Consider the following 14,975-nt stretch of genomic DNA (forward strand, 5'->3'; position numbering starts at 1 on the left):
GCTGGCGAAACGACTTGACTTTTTTTCCCCACATGAAAGTAGAATGTTGCAGCGCAATTTCGGAACTAAAACAAAAAAAAATATTTTCGGAAGAACAATTGGCGATTTCGTCGCGCATCGCCCTTCAATATCGAAAAAAAAAAAAACGCTGAAGCCTGCTCATACACCATTCTGCCGTTTCGCCCCCTTAACGCCCAACAAAATATGCTGCATATATTTTTGCTCAAGCTGCCTTCGGTGCACACGCCACGTCGAGCGCTTAGGATGCTGTTGTATGTTCATTTCCATTTATTTCAGTTAACGCCGAAGAATGTTTGCCAGCTACTCTTACCTTACCTTACATAACCCGAATAGTGGGTTTGGGCCTTCATACCAGCATTGAACAGTTATAGAAAAAAAATGTAAAATAATAGTAAAAGTACAATATGCTTGGACAATTACTTTGCTCAGACGTTATATTTGTTAATCTACAATATGTAACAAAAGAAAGCTGATAAGAATGAAGATTTCTATTTAAAATTTATCAAGTTTTTCCTCTTAGCATGTAGCATAACTGCAAAACGAAGCATTCGGCGGCAGTCGTCCGCAGGAGCACAGAGTTCCGCTACTGTTCATCCTGCGCCGCTACTCGCCAAGTGCCATCGGGCACTTGGCGAGTAGATGACGTCAAAGATGACGTCATGACGTAGATGACGTCAAAGATTCCTCCGCGCTGCGGAGAAGCCTACTCTGCGGACGCAACGCCGACTAATGGTTTTCTCTCTCTCTCAGTGCCTTTGACATTGCACTGCGGCGCTGGCGAGAAGCGCGGCTACAGCGCGGCGATCTTCTCCGGTCTGGCGCAGTGGAGTTATCTGAACCATGCCATAATGACGAACCTTGTTAGCCACTAACACGGAGTGCAGTGCGCCCAACTCTGCGTACTGTAGTATTGCAAGCTACAAAGCTTTCTACGCAGCGCCGTGCGAATGGTCAGTGTTGCGCCGACAATTGCAGTGGCTTCTCAGCGTCTGCCGCGACTGGCCGGCCTAGGGCCGTCGCCGACATTTGTTAACATATTTTACAAGCTTGCGTCATGCAGCAGGGCCAGCTAGAAAAAATGTCTCTGAATGGCGTGGTTTTATCACCTTGTCTCGGTTGTAATAGGTCACAAAGATTGATGCGTTTACGGCCTAAGTCCGAGCCAGGTTTCGTGTATGTCTACATGCAGTGGCACTCGACACGCACGGCCAGCATGCGGCTTTCTTTCAGTGCATGAACACGGCGCATTCACGCAATGTTTCAAAAGCCTGTAGGCGTGCAGGCCAATGGGATGTCTCTATTACCCTAAAACACATCCCCCCCACAGCGTGCTTAAGGTCGGTCCAGAGTCGAAGCATACGACGAGTTTTCCCTAAGTGACTTATGAAGCTTCAGACGACGCAGGCAGCTGCTCCTCTACGGGGCCCGGCATTCCTACTCCAGGTAGCAGACCCAAGTTTTAGGGCACAAGATGTTATCGACCGAGAAGGGCGCCATAGCGACCCGGTTAGAATTTTCAACCCCATAAACCGTCATGAAATGCCGCCGTCTTCGTTGACTACTCCGTCACATCAAAGTGGTCAGTAACTAGATGACGTAATTCACACGCACCTACCCACCCTAACGTCATGTAAATGTTGGCCGACTGACATAAAAGCTGGACACCTCACTACTATAGCCAGTAAGACTAGCCAATGACGAGACTGACGCCCTGCAGTCACCACTGCAAGCAGACCCACCATTCTTCCGTGTTCGTCGACGAGGGCTCCCGGAGGTCCAGGCGGGCCCCTGCGTCCACGGCGGCCGCGTTCGCCTTTCTCGCCCTCTGCAAGACGAAAAGGTCACATGGTTTGGCCATGTTGCACTGATACGCAGCTCCTGTAGCACTGACGTCATCATTTACTGTTGTTTTGAAGCACATAATCCGTGAAGCAATAAATGGAGGAAGTTGGTTCATGCACCTTCTTGTATACGCGTGGAGCCGACAAATAGGAAACTGACACCAGAATACGAAGCTGTCCTCATTAAAAACTTGTATATCTGTGTCGCTCTTCTCTATTCAAGGGACTGTCACACGTACCTAAGCTGTGTGCAGACATTCTGATAAAAAAAAATGAATTTTTTATTGAACATAAAATAAAAGAAAGAGATGTCACCATAATATGGTGATCGCTACTCCTTTTCGCATAACACTTAAACTAATGAAACAAATTTGTAAGATAAAACTCCCCGCACGAACACTCTGTACAGATGGTTAACCAGCGAAGCTGAAACGTGCGGCCCCGTTGTTTATCACTGGGTTATTCCCGACTGTTCATTAAGAGATGGCTTGATAGCCTGCCGGATCCTCGGTCCGCAGTTGCTGCTTGCGCTCGGCTGCAACGAGCCTGTTCTTATGCCCGGGCTGCAGCATCGGGACGGCGTAGAGGAGCTCGTTCCCGCTTCTGCTCGCGGCGCTGCTCATCGAAAGCTGCCTACTCCTCAGGAGCACGTATGACGCGTGGCCTACCCATTTGGCCACCGGAGATAAACTGCTGCGTGCGCGCTCGTCTGTGATGGAGAACGACGTCACTACTGGCGTAGCAAATCGCGCGCCTATCTTTCTGTTTTTTTTTTGTCGCGCACGCGCATGGGGTTGCGCCGGAGCAGTTTCCGGCGCACAGGCGAGAGACGCACGGATGGGCAGACGAATCGGCTAGCCATATACAACTTCGCTGCATAATGTCACCGGGTCAAAAAAAAAAGTTGAGCGCACGGCTCAACTGTATACAGCATATCTGTTCACGTGTGTATACAGCATACACACGTGAACATATTCATATAAAGGGCGAGGACAAGTTGAACAACACTTAGTCTTTACATATGCGCGTATGCAGAGTTCCAAAATAAGGACGCGATGCAGTCTGAAAGGAGTAGATGAACGGATTGAGAAGATACACATATGTAATAATGCACACCTAGAGATACGAGCGTGAAAGGCGAATATAATCACAGGAAAAGGAAAAAAATAGAGTACGACATAATTAACGTAGACACAAATATAGGCAGCGGGTTGTGGTTACATTGTCGTTGCTACGCAGTAGGACACCTAGTAGATGTTAATTATATTTGTGTATTCGATTAAATGTTCGCGTGCGTTCAATGTTCCACGCTGTGTTGAATTCACGCTGCGTTGTTTTCGATGGCCAAGGCCCCATCAATTTTGCGAATGAGACCGGCCCATGCGGATGAATTGAGCCTGGCTCTTGTGTAGCGTAGGGTGTCTGGGGTAGTTGAGAAATACATTACGTGAGACATTTTTAGAGCCCTTGCAACGGATTCGCGAAGCCATTCACACAACTTATGTTTAGTTTGTGAACCCGGGCCATTGTTCCTTATAGACCAACTAGACCTGCTCGAAATCTGTCAAAATGAGTTACCTGCTATCGGGCAAGTGAACAACCGTCTGGCCGAGTGGTATCATCTGTACCTTCCCCAATAAGCGATATGAGTATTATACTAATAAGGTGAGCCACTGCAATGCGATGTGTTCTTGCTTGACTTATTCTCTATTTATATCATCATCTGATTAGCCTGAGAAATAACTGTGATGACTTAATGTGGGCAGTACTTGAGTAGCATTAGAATACATCAGCCGTATTATTTTGACTATCAGCGCTATCTCTTTGCGCCGTGCAGCCAATTCACAACGACTAAAGATTAGCACCGATACAATGAGTGGGCAGGCTTTGGTCAGAAATGTCAGCTGTCTCCATTTCGTTTTATAATAAGCCGCGAAAACTTCGGAAGACTGCATCAAGGTTGGACCAACACTTACTAAACGCGCTGCAATATGTAGCTGTGAACCAGCGTATTGCAGGTTGACAGCTGTTGTCTTGCTGTACTCGAATCCGCCAGCAACATTCAGGCCAACAGTGCTTCATTCTTCTAAAAAGCTCAGTGCTGCCCACGTGTTTAGCCCTTGCTTCAGGAATTCGGTTGAATGCACAAAGATTTCCGCTACTGAGAGCAGTTCAGAGCTAACCGCTGAGTGGCACATTCAGTGTCATATCACCGCGTATCACCATCTCCTGCCGGCTGTTCTTACGAACCGGTCTTGTAAGTGCAGCGCCACGTTTATAATAGAGCTACCATGGCGCATAGAATTACCTTTCTAGCGAATCGCATTATTATCAATGAGGATGGTGCGCTTAGCAAATGTGTCGTGGTATGCAACGCGTTATTATTGCGCTATACACGTGTTCCGCTTGCATTATCCAGAGGGACAATGTGGCTCGGGAGAATGCATACAAACGGCCAACGTGTCGCTACAATAGGGCAAGGCAGGTGCTCTCCTTGAACACCACTGAAGACTTCGTGCACTTCGTGTAAAAGTTGGTGCATTACATTAAATTCACGCCCTGGTATATGCAGTGAGTTGCGATCGCATTCGTTTAAAACGGAACATGCGTGGCTTTGCAAATCCGGTCCCACGACACGACCTAACAAAGCCATTAGGGTAGCGAGAATTCGTAAAAGAAAAGAAAAAGAAACAGCCAGTGACACACACCTTGCGGACAAAATGTTTTCGGAATGCAAGTGCAAAATGAAAATGTTCGGCTTGGCATCGTTTAGAGTGCTCAGTGAAGCTCCGGCTGTCTACATTCGTAACGTTTGACGACCTGTATAAGAAAATCCCTGGCGCTTGTAGCACTGTGATAAACAGCACACTTTATATTCCATTGACCAAAGAAGCATTTTAGATGCTCACCTTCAAAATGACAGTTTTCCCTTCGAATTCCTGGTAGGTAATGAGACCCGGTTCACCACAATCTCCTTTAGATCCAGTCGCACCGGGGATGCCGTCCAGTCCAGGCTCACCCTGCAAAATAAAGAGTTTGAGTCACGTGTCCAAACAACCGGCACGAGCGAGCGTTTATTTTAATTGTACTTTTACTTGCTTTGTACACATCAAAACAATCACAGAGAAGGAGAAGAGAGCTATCTGGCAGCTGCCACGAGCAAGGGCACAACGCCTGCCGGCTCTAGAAGAGAAAAGGCATATAGAAAAACAATAGTGAAAGATGAACAGGATAAATATTAAGAGGGAGAGAAAATGAGAATAAATGCTGGAGGGTGGTGGGTGAAAAAAAAACACGCATGTGCGTCACTCATTCATCGGGCGGCACTTAACGTCCGGCAAACGGTCCACGACTTAGTACACAAATTGGAGCAGAACGGTAGGCTATAATCGGGGCTATAGATTTTTCGCCTTCAAAAAAGATAGACAGCTTTGTGTACTTGATCGTGTTTGGACGCCCGACCAATGGGAATTGTAATGTCGTCCATCGTAGCTGTTGATAACCCAAGTGATCGGTAGTTTCTGTAAAGCTCAGATCACTGCGTACAAATGGAGGGAGAGTCAAATATTAAATGACAGTGTTGCTGTTGCCCCGCAATTAAGTCGGGTTTCAGTGAGTGCCCGCGCCTGTCGGTGCAATCGTTCACCCACTATGACACACCCTACACGAAGCTTTAGCAGCAAATCTCTAAAGCCGCGAGATAAACCAAGTCCACGAACAGGGGGAGGAAATAATCTTGCAACTGAAATTCGCTGATCAGGGTCCGAGCAAGTGGGGCGGATCAGCAGACCAGCATCACCTAGTTGGCGGGAAACTTCTGGACGAATGACCGCGCTCACTAGTCCGACATGACAGTCTCCGTTGTCGTCAATATTGCCACGTGCAACGGTATCCACTGACAGATTAACCGGGAGACGCCGGGAGATACAACTGCGCAGACGGGATTGGTAATGCCACGCGTGATAAGGCTGTCATTGTGCGGTTGCTGTAGGCGACTAAGTGCTGCGCGTGAGTCTCTCAGGGGAATCATCTTGCAAGCTGTCAATTCCTCCTCTATGCACTTCAGCGCTAATTCGATGGCCTCTAACTCAGTGGTAGCGATCGAGGTTGAGTACGGAATACGGGCGACCCGTAGGGCTCCTGTTACAAGGCAGAAAAATGCAGCAGATGTAGACATGCTGTAGGGCGTCAGTGTACACGTGTACGTGTCCAGATTATTCATCAGATATATGGGAAAGGGTTAGCTGGTACAGAGCCGGTACTGAAAACTCGCGACTCTTTCTCAATGCCAGGAACTTGAAGGCGTACGGTGAAATTAACTTCGCCGGAACTATTAGTGATAGCAGCTGTTGAGGCATGCTCACCAATAATGTTGGAAAGCGTCATTGCATTTTTCCAATAGGAGAAGAACGACGGCTAATTAGGTGAGCGAGAAGCGCTTGTGTATCCGGTGCTCCGTGCTTGATGTGTCGTAGTGCTCGCTCAGCTGCATGTAGGCTTAAGGGCATCTCCTGCACTTCTGTGAGCAAAGGTGTAGGCTGGGCTTTAGGGCACAACCCAAGCACCACTCCAACCGCAGCGCGGTTTGTCCCGTCCCAACTGTTTCAACTGGATAAATGGTATGTTCAGCAGTGATAAAGCGTACAGAACACTGGAGAGTACGGCAGCCTGGTAGACTTGCAGCACGAATTCTTGATCACATCCACTTCCTCGAACAGTCAGTGCCACAACAAACTTTAGTAGGGAGCGCGACTTTTGTCTTGCATATTTCACAACAGACCGCGAAGAGACACGATCGTCACCTAAGTACCGATGTTATCGCACTCAAGGCATAGGTGTCTCATCAAGGTACAAGCGGCTCATATTACGAGGAGCACGTTGTTGCGGATGGTGAGCAATGACCGCTCACCGCTGACTTCTGAGATGAAACTTTCAGGGCGACTTCACTAAAGGCATACATAGTCACATCAAATTCTTCTCGCAGTTTCGCACGAAGGCGCGGACGGTGGATTGAAGGTCCACTGATTTATGGAACAATATCGTGAGCATAGATTGCGATCGATAAAGGATAGTTGCAGTCTTCCGGCAAATGGTTTGGAAGAGAAGGAAGAGCACAGTCAAAATGAAGTGTCGATAGATCACTGCCTTGTAGCATATTACATGTCACAGGCCTCATGTCACTTGTCACACTTCTAATCCGTGCTTTCATGAGGCGACCAGACAGAAAGCTTTGCACAAAATTGTACAGGCGACCGCCTATGCCAACACCAGCATGGGCAGAAAGAATCACTACGTGCGGGTGGGAATAAAAGGCTTGTCGGACGTCTATAGGATGAGCACGTACGCAGAGCACTTATCGGGTCGCAATGCAAGGTCCGCAGTAATGCGTGCCACCGAGCGGCGTCGAGAGAAATCGCGCATAAGGTCCAGAAAGAAATGCACTTCTTACAACCCGCCATCTAAACGTGGGGACACTATCGTTTCCACTAACTTCATCACGTTGGGTGTAAGTGATATAGGCAGGCCCTGCACGCTCTCGAGTTCCAGCGATCGCCACAGAAGGAGAAAAATCAACCGCGGCGCGCTTCAGCACAAAGCGTACAAGTTGAGCTACTGTCATTTGGTCGCATGCTTTAATTTGTATTCTTTCTTCGAGAGGCGCTCAACACTGCTAAATATTTCATCTATAAATGTACATACAAGAACCGACAAACATAGTTAACATGTCGTTTCTTATAAAATAGGCAGACATTAGACAATTGCTTTTTACTGGACTTCTGTTATTAATGTCTGTGCTTTATTACTTAAATAAATGTTTTGTAACCTCACTGACGTCTGATAAGCAGCACCCACTGGTATCAATTCCAGTCCGTGCTGCTTATATAGACTCAAATAGTATGGCGGTTATATTCGCGAATGGGCTTCTTTTGGGCAGCATCGCGCAGGTTTATTTTAATTAGATAACAAGCCTGTTGATGAATCCAACATTCGATAGCCGCGACCAAGCGAATGTGTCTAAAGACGGTGAATTTTGTCAGCTGCGGCGTTTCACTGGCATAACGGCTGCATGCGCGGCTTCCGTCGTTAGTGATCTGCCGCGACTGGTCGCGTAATGACATGTTGCTTGAAAAAAAAAAAAAATGTCCCAGCTAGCGTGAAAATAAATGCGCTGAAACCGATTACATTCTGTTTGCAAACTACCCCTGAAAGCGGATTAACCCTGCAGCCTCTCGGCGTGTGCACTGGTGAATAAAATAAAAGCATTTCTTCCCTTTTTCAACTTTGGATTTCTTTTGGTGCGAGCTGGATACAGCAGGTTCCTATAGTCATTTCCTAAAAGCAAAAAATAATAATTATTATAAAGTTATTGCTCTTTAAAGACAATTCAAACAAGGCTTTTGGTATTTTGCCACGCTGTTGAAATTCCTAGCACTGAGTACAGCATAAATAATAACTAGTTTTAGCTGTTTCTGCATAAATGATACACTGCGATAAGTTCATTGCACATTAGTGCAAATGTGCTTCCGGTGATACAATTGGATTACCTGTATTTTATACATAATAAATATAATGTGTTTATTACTTAAGCCAATGCTTCCCCAAACAGAGCCCACACAAGGACACTATTGAAAGAAATGCACACTCAAAACAGCGTTCTGTGTGTATGTGTGCTTTTTTGACATGGAGCGTTTTGTGTACTGTTCTTAGTAATACATCAATCACAAATGCACCCACATTTCCACCATAGTAAATGACGCTCTTTTTTTGCTCGACTCCAGCCTCCCAAGATGCTGCTCATAGTTGTTCACCCCTTTGGACTCTGTTGTCTCTGGACGTAAAAGTCAACACTCAATGTGTCACCACTGGGCCAGAATCCTCGCAAGGTAAGTTTCTGAACACTTCACCTGAACCGTGTTTTTTTTCTCCTTTATTGGACTACCTTTTGATTCCTCATTTCTTCCTTGCATGCTTGTCATGGCTTCATCATTTCTCTTTTTATGAAGATGGACAAAAGAGAGAGTATTGGTCTGCAAGCTGCTCATGCCAAGCCATAAGAAGCTCAACACACACCACAATGACAACGGGTCCTCTTGAACTACGTGCCTCACCCTGAAATGTTTGAAAGTTTACCAGATAGAGGTTTGTGAGCCCTATCAGAACTTTCTGCTGGGTGAGCTGTACTAGGAAGAGTTGAGCCTAAGAACGAACACAAGAAAAACGAGGTAGGCGAACAGAGCAGTTTTTTATCGTACCGAGCGGGAATGTTAAAACTTGACATACAAGCTTATTGTTTTTAAGGGCGTTTGAATGACATCTTTAGTGGCAACTTGTTTTCTTTCTATAGTCCAATACAACTTAAGTCTGCAGTGAAGCCCCACCCACGCCCTCATAACCGTCAGCCACTGTTCCTCCATGAGGCTGCAAATATTTCATACTTCAAACATTCCTCCTTACCTAAATAAGGCAGTAACCACAAAAATAAAATTATTAGCGCATAATTTTATACGTCTTTACTTGTATATTGTAGTGGAACAGTGAAAGCGTAATTCTTTATTGAACTGGAATAAAACACTTGCTTCGCTGCAACTATTTATTGTCAAGTTTCACTTCAGTTGGCAGTGAACTTTCATGAGTAAAACGGAGCCAGCAGTGAATTGAACTGTACACGCGGATTTTCGAAGAGTGAAATGTTGTGATTCCATACACTTAGTCCATGTCTGCTGCATGCCTCATCGCTTCCTCCGATGAAAAGGCCCTTCAAGAACAGCAGACGCTCCGGAAGTATCAAGTACGACGCCATTTTGCAAATGTCGCAAGACGGCTTTGTTTGCTTCTAAGATTGGCTAGCGGAGTAACACAACCCCGTGCGGTCTGTGTGCCTTGGTTGCCAACTGCTGTTCTCTTAAGTTGTATCCTACTATAGTCATTTAGTCGTGATGACTAGAACAGAAACAATGTAGCAAGCTTGACGGGCATTACCGCCAAGTATCACATGCTCCCTCACAACGTTCATCTGTTACATGAAAATCCAAAAGAGTTTTAAAACCTTGAAAAACACTCAATGCAGCATTGAAGAAATGATACCTCATATTCACTGAAACTGGCAGTCACTTCTTATTTTATTATTGTAATTTTTGCTTAAAATACTCTCAGGGCTATATAACATTAAAGAAGGGAGCGGTTGCAAAGCAGTAAAGTAAATAAAGAAGTGTAGTGAGTTCTGGTAATGTAATAATTCTCTTGATTATACAATGTTAGCTAATGTTTTGTAAAAAACTTTGTTATCGGTGATGACTACAATACTTGAGGGAAGGTGGTTCTCTTCCTGAGATGTACGAGGGATGAAAGATAGAAAGACTTCGTGTAACATGAATGAACTGCTACCTTACTGCGATGATCGACGCGATATGAAATGTGCTGACGCCGCAATATGAAGCCGTCGTGAAATTCGGTGCGGTAAAAAAATGTTATGAAATAGCGAAAGATGGGAGACATTGCGGCGGTTATCTATAGTGGAAAAAGTGCTAGGTTAGTGTTGATTGAGGTTATACTCGTGATATGGTTAAAATTAGAAAAAAAAACGAGTGGAGTTATTTTGTACTAGTTCAAGCGAAATAATAAGATTAACGCGACCGGGATCCCATATTGCAGGTGCAGATTAATGTTACGAGCGTATTAGAGTCTTGTAAAGGTGTAGTTTTAAAGTAGGCAATGCTTTGCAAAAGTTGCACATAAGTAGCCGAGCATGTGATTAGTATTTTTATTGATGTACTCTATAATAATAGACCAATTTAATTTATCTGTGATGTGCATACCAAGATATTGATATGACATGACGAAATCTAAAGGAACGTTGTTAAGATGGTAAGCGCTAGGATTGGAATTAGACCTGGATACGTGCATTATTTTACATTTGTTAACTACCAAAGGCTCATGTGCACTTTGCATGAAATCAATAACTTGGCTTGCTCTGCATCGCAAGAGATAGCTAGAAAAACAAGTTCGCACAACCGGTCTACTCCACACTTGTCAAACATGAAGAGTCACTAAAACAATTTTTCTTTCTCTTCAAACAGCAGATACCAAACCTGAGCATAATAAAATATCTGTAGTCATGTTAGAGTACCATACACACGAATACCTCCAGGAAAGCGGCAGAAAAACACCAAAAACAAGCGAGCGATCCGCGTGACACACAGGATCAGCCGCTACCGTAGCGGCCGTATTGCTCACTACGCAATGATGCTGATAGTAGCTTTAATTTTGCCAGCACCATCTCTCGGTCACATACTTTAGCTCACAACGTCTCCGCAACTCTTATTCCCGTTGCACTGTGGAAGGTACAGTTTGCCTTCTCTAAGTTTATATAGGTGTTCTGCGATATAGGTACGTAGGACTTGAGCGTGTTTTGTTAGACGCCCCAGTTTCTGAGCGGGTATTGCTAATTTTTGTTGTTCAGGAATTTCGCTAGTTCTCCACACTTTGTTATGCTAATCCAAGATTGGCTGGTGAAAGGCGTCGTCCATAGGCACCGAGTACGGGGGGATGGGGGGCTCCGGGGACCGAGCCCCTCGGCCCCCTCCGAACCCTACGGCCCCCCGACCCCGGCGATGCCAAAGCCTACCCCCCCCCCTCCCCTCCTCCCCTAATGTGTCATTACCAGAATTTATTGACCCACATCATTTGAGGTTTTTTTTTACTTGCCTGGACCTTTCCACTTAAAATTTTATTGTAGCTAATACCCTACTTCACCATTGTTGGCGCGGACGAGCACGGATTTTAATTCATACTTTGGCTTTAATTCTGCAAATCCTGACAATAGGAGGACAAGCGCATTAGAAGCACCAGCGGCGGCTACCTCAACCATATTTTCTGACTTCAACATTGTTTTAAATTTCTGCTCTAAACACCCCGCACATACCCATTATATTTAAATATATACACAGGACGAAGTTTATTATGTTTTTGAAAGAGAACCAGGTAGTTAATTAACAATTATTTCTAAAGGTATTGATAGCCTAGGTATGCCTAGAGAATGAATATGTATGTTCACCAGGCTTCAAATTGCATGGCGTGCTTTTTGGACCCTGAAAAAGAACCTGTAGACTTCAGTGACCCCTTCGGCAGTATCTTATCAATGGCGTGTGAAACGCACGTGCGTGATATATGTCTGAGTATTTATTCTCTTTCCAGTAAGCGATGCTATCGACTCATAAAAAAATAAAAAATACTTTTACTAATTTGAAACATCTATTGGGGATGGAAACATCCTCACTTGCATGCAGATGTCATAAATATATATAAATATATAGAGGGTGTCCCAATTACCTATCATGCATCAAGATTTAAAAGAACAGCAATGCGTTACTCCAAGGAGACCTAGTGCATATTGTTTCCAGTACAGTGGAGTAGCTGTCAGTAAGTTTTTCGTTACTGAGATTTAATTACGTAATTGTAATTAATCATCAAACTTGAGACGTACTTTCCTAATTATCAAAGTGTCAATGAGGCATCTGAAGGCGCAGCCAAGGTGCATCTAACTGCGGTATTTTCAGGGACGCACTGAATGCGTACAAATTTTTTACGGCTGATAAACAAACCCCGTGAAATCTGGAGAATACCACGTGACTGCGCTCCCAACCGCATCATAAAGCAGCGCCCTCGAACATGCCCCCTCTGAGTTAGCGAGAACAAAATAAATGAAATAAAGAAAAACGTCGTGAACGAGTCTTATCTGCCACGCCCCGGCCGAAGTAACACGTCGCATTTGGTGCTAGTTGAAACAAGCTGTGATAGCTGTTAGCGTAGATAAAGTGCACGAATGGTTATTTTTTTTCCACAAAAGCTAACAAAAATATGAGCTTTTACGTGCCAAGACCACTTTCTGATTATGAGGCACGCCGTAGTGGAGGACACCGCAAATTTCGACCACCTGGGGTTCTTCAACGTGCCCCTAAATGTAAGTACACGGGTGTTTTCGCATTTCGCCCCCATCGAAATGCGGCCGCCGTGGCCGGGATTCGATGCCGCGACCTAGTGTTCAGCAGCCTAACACCACAGCCACTGAGCAACCACGTTGGGTTTCCACAAAAGCTACCACCATAAAAGCGTATTGACAACAAACGGACAACCTCAAATTTTTAAAGGAGCATTTCGTTTCGTCCCAGTCACCATGTCTTTCTCTAATGAGCAGTATGTAAAAATGATCCTTGCCTTGGGAGCTGCAAATGGCAACAAGAAGGCCGCAAATAAATATCAGTCTTAGAAGTGTGCCGGTAGACCAAACGCATCGACTATCATCAGAAATTATGAGAACCTGAGAAAAACCGGCACCTTCAAGAAACAAGCCAAGAAGAGGACGCCATCTTTCAGTCCTACCCTACGCACGGATGTTTTAGCATTTATGGCCCCAAACCCTCATGCTAGCGTGCGGCACGTGGCCACCCAGGTACCAAATTCCAAGTCATTAGTTTGAAGGATTCGAAATGGCGGCCTTTCGCGAACACCACCTTAACCAGCATCAATGCTTGGAAGATAGGGCCCTGTAGAGTCATCCAGATTTCTCGAATCGGGTCCTCAGAAAAGTCGATGAGTCACTGGACTTCTTGAGCCACATCATCTGCACAGATGAAGCCAATTTTCGCAGAAACGCCCAGGTAAATTTGCATAATGCGCATTATTGGAGTGACTCCAATTCACACTGGGTAGAGCGCAATCGGCACCAGTACCAGTGGTCGGACAATGTGTGGTGCGGAATTTACGCAAGTGCTACAATCGGTCCCATCTTTTTTTGATCACACACTGTCTGGATAGCGTTACTTGGACGAAGTCCTTGAAGGAGTGGTGGATGAGTTTCTCAGCGAAGTCCCGCTGTCACGTCTTCCACTTCTGTGGTATCAGCAAGGTGGAGCACCAACACACAGCAGCAGCCGAGCAGGAAACTGGATGCGTGGATGCGACTTATTATGCGCAATAGATTTGAAAGCACGGGCCTGTAAATTTGCCGGCTAGTTCACCTGACCTGTCTCCACCCGATTTCTTTCTTTGGGGTTACCCGCCGTGGTTGCTCAGTGGCTATGGTGTTGGGCTGCTGAGCACGAGGTCGCGGGATCGAATCCCGGCCACGGCGGCCGCATTTCGGTGGGGGCGAAATGCGAAAACACCCGTGTGCTTAGATTTAGGTGCACGTTAAAGAACCCCAGGTGGTCAAAATTTCCGGAGTCCTCCACTACGGCGTGCCTCATAATCAGAAAGTGGTTTTGGCACGTAAAACCCCAAATATTATTATTATTATATTCTTTGGGGTTATGTGAAACATCGTCCTTACATAATTGAGACGGACTTCAGATTAGCTCAATCCCATTCGCTCCCAGGCCAGGAACGAATGTCTGTCGTTGAATGTCTGTCAAAGTACTGCCTAGCTGCAGAAGACCTATTCGAACACGTCCTCTAGGCAGCAGCTGGTGTTCGACATCGCTTTCATATCATCGATAATAAGGTTACACTGAAATATCATGTTTTTCTTTCTTTTTGTTTTGTGTGTGTCTGCAGGATTGCCAATTCGGCTCATTTAGAAGTGGTATTTTTACTTTTTTGAACGGTATCGGTTTTGCCTTTTCGCTACACGCGGGTCGCATCCCGGTCTGTTTATTTCACTCTTATTTTTTTTGCCACGAACCTGTTTTTGTAGCAGGTATAGGGCACCCTGTATAATTCCCTCAGTAACCGAAATGACGCCAAGTCGGATTCGTTCGAAATCAGAATCAGCAGCAGTCATGCGCAGCTGCGCTTATACTCGGACTCACTAAAAAATAAAAAAGATAGGCTGCAGTTTCGCCGGAAAGGCGTAGCAGTATTAGTGATAGCGAAGTATACGACTATTACACGAAGGAAGATTACGCCACCGAGTGACGCCAGGTTCCTGGTGGTGCGAGAGGACTCAAGCTGTTCTACGATATATATATATATATATATATATATATATATATATATATATATATATATATATATATATATATATATATATATATATATATATATATATATATGACGGGAAAGAAAGTCTCAACCTAACATAATGTCGTGAGAACAGTGGGGAAGACTTGACTGTGT

The 14,975-nt window shown here is 45.2% G+C and overlaps 1 pseudogene; it reads right to left on the reverse strand.

Annotated features, from left to right (window-relative positions):
* LOC135914822 (collagen alpha-1(XV) chain-like) overlaps positions 1-14,975 on the reverse strand; it is a 131,386-nt pseudogene that overhangs the window by 64,662 nt on the left and 51,749 nt on the right.

The sequence above is a fragment of the Dermacentor albipictus genome, unplaced genomic scaffold (assembly GCF_038994185.2).
Source record: "Dermacentor albipictus isolate Rhodes 1998 colony unplaced genomic scaffold, USDA_Dalb.pri_finalv2 scaffold_25, whole genome shotgun sequence".
Lineage (NCBI taxonomy): Eukaryota > Metazoa > Arthropoda > Arachnida > Ixodida > Ixodidae > Dermacentor > Dermacentor albipictus.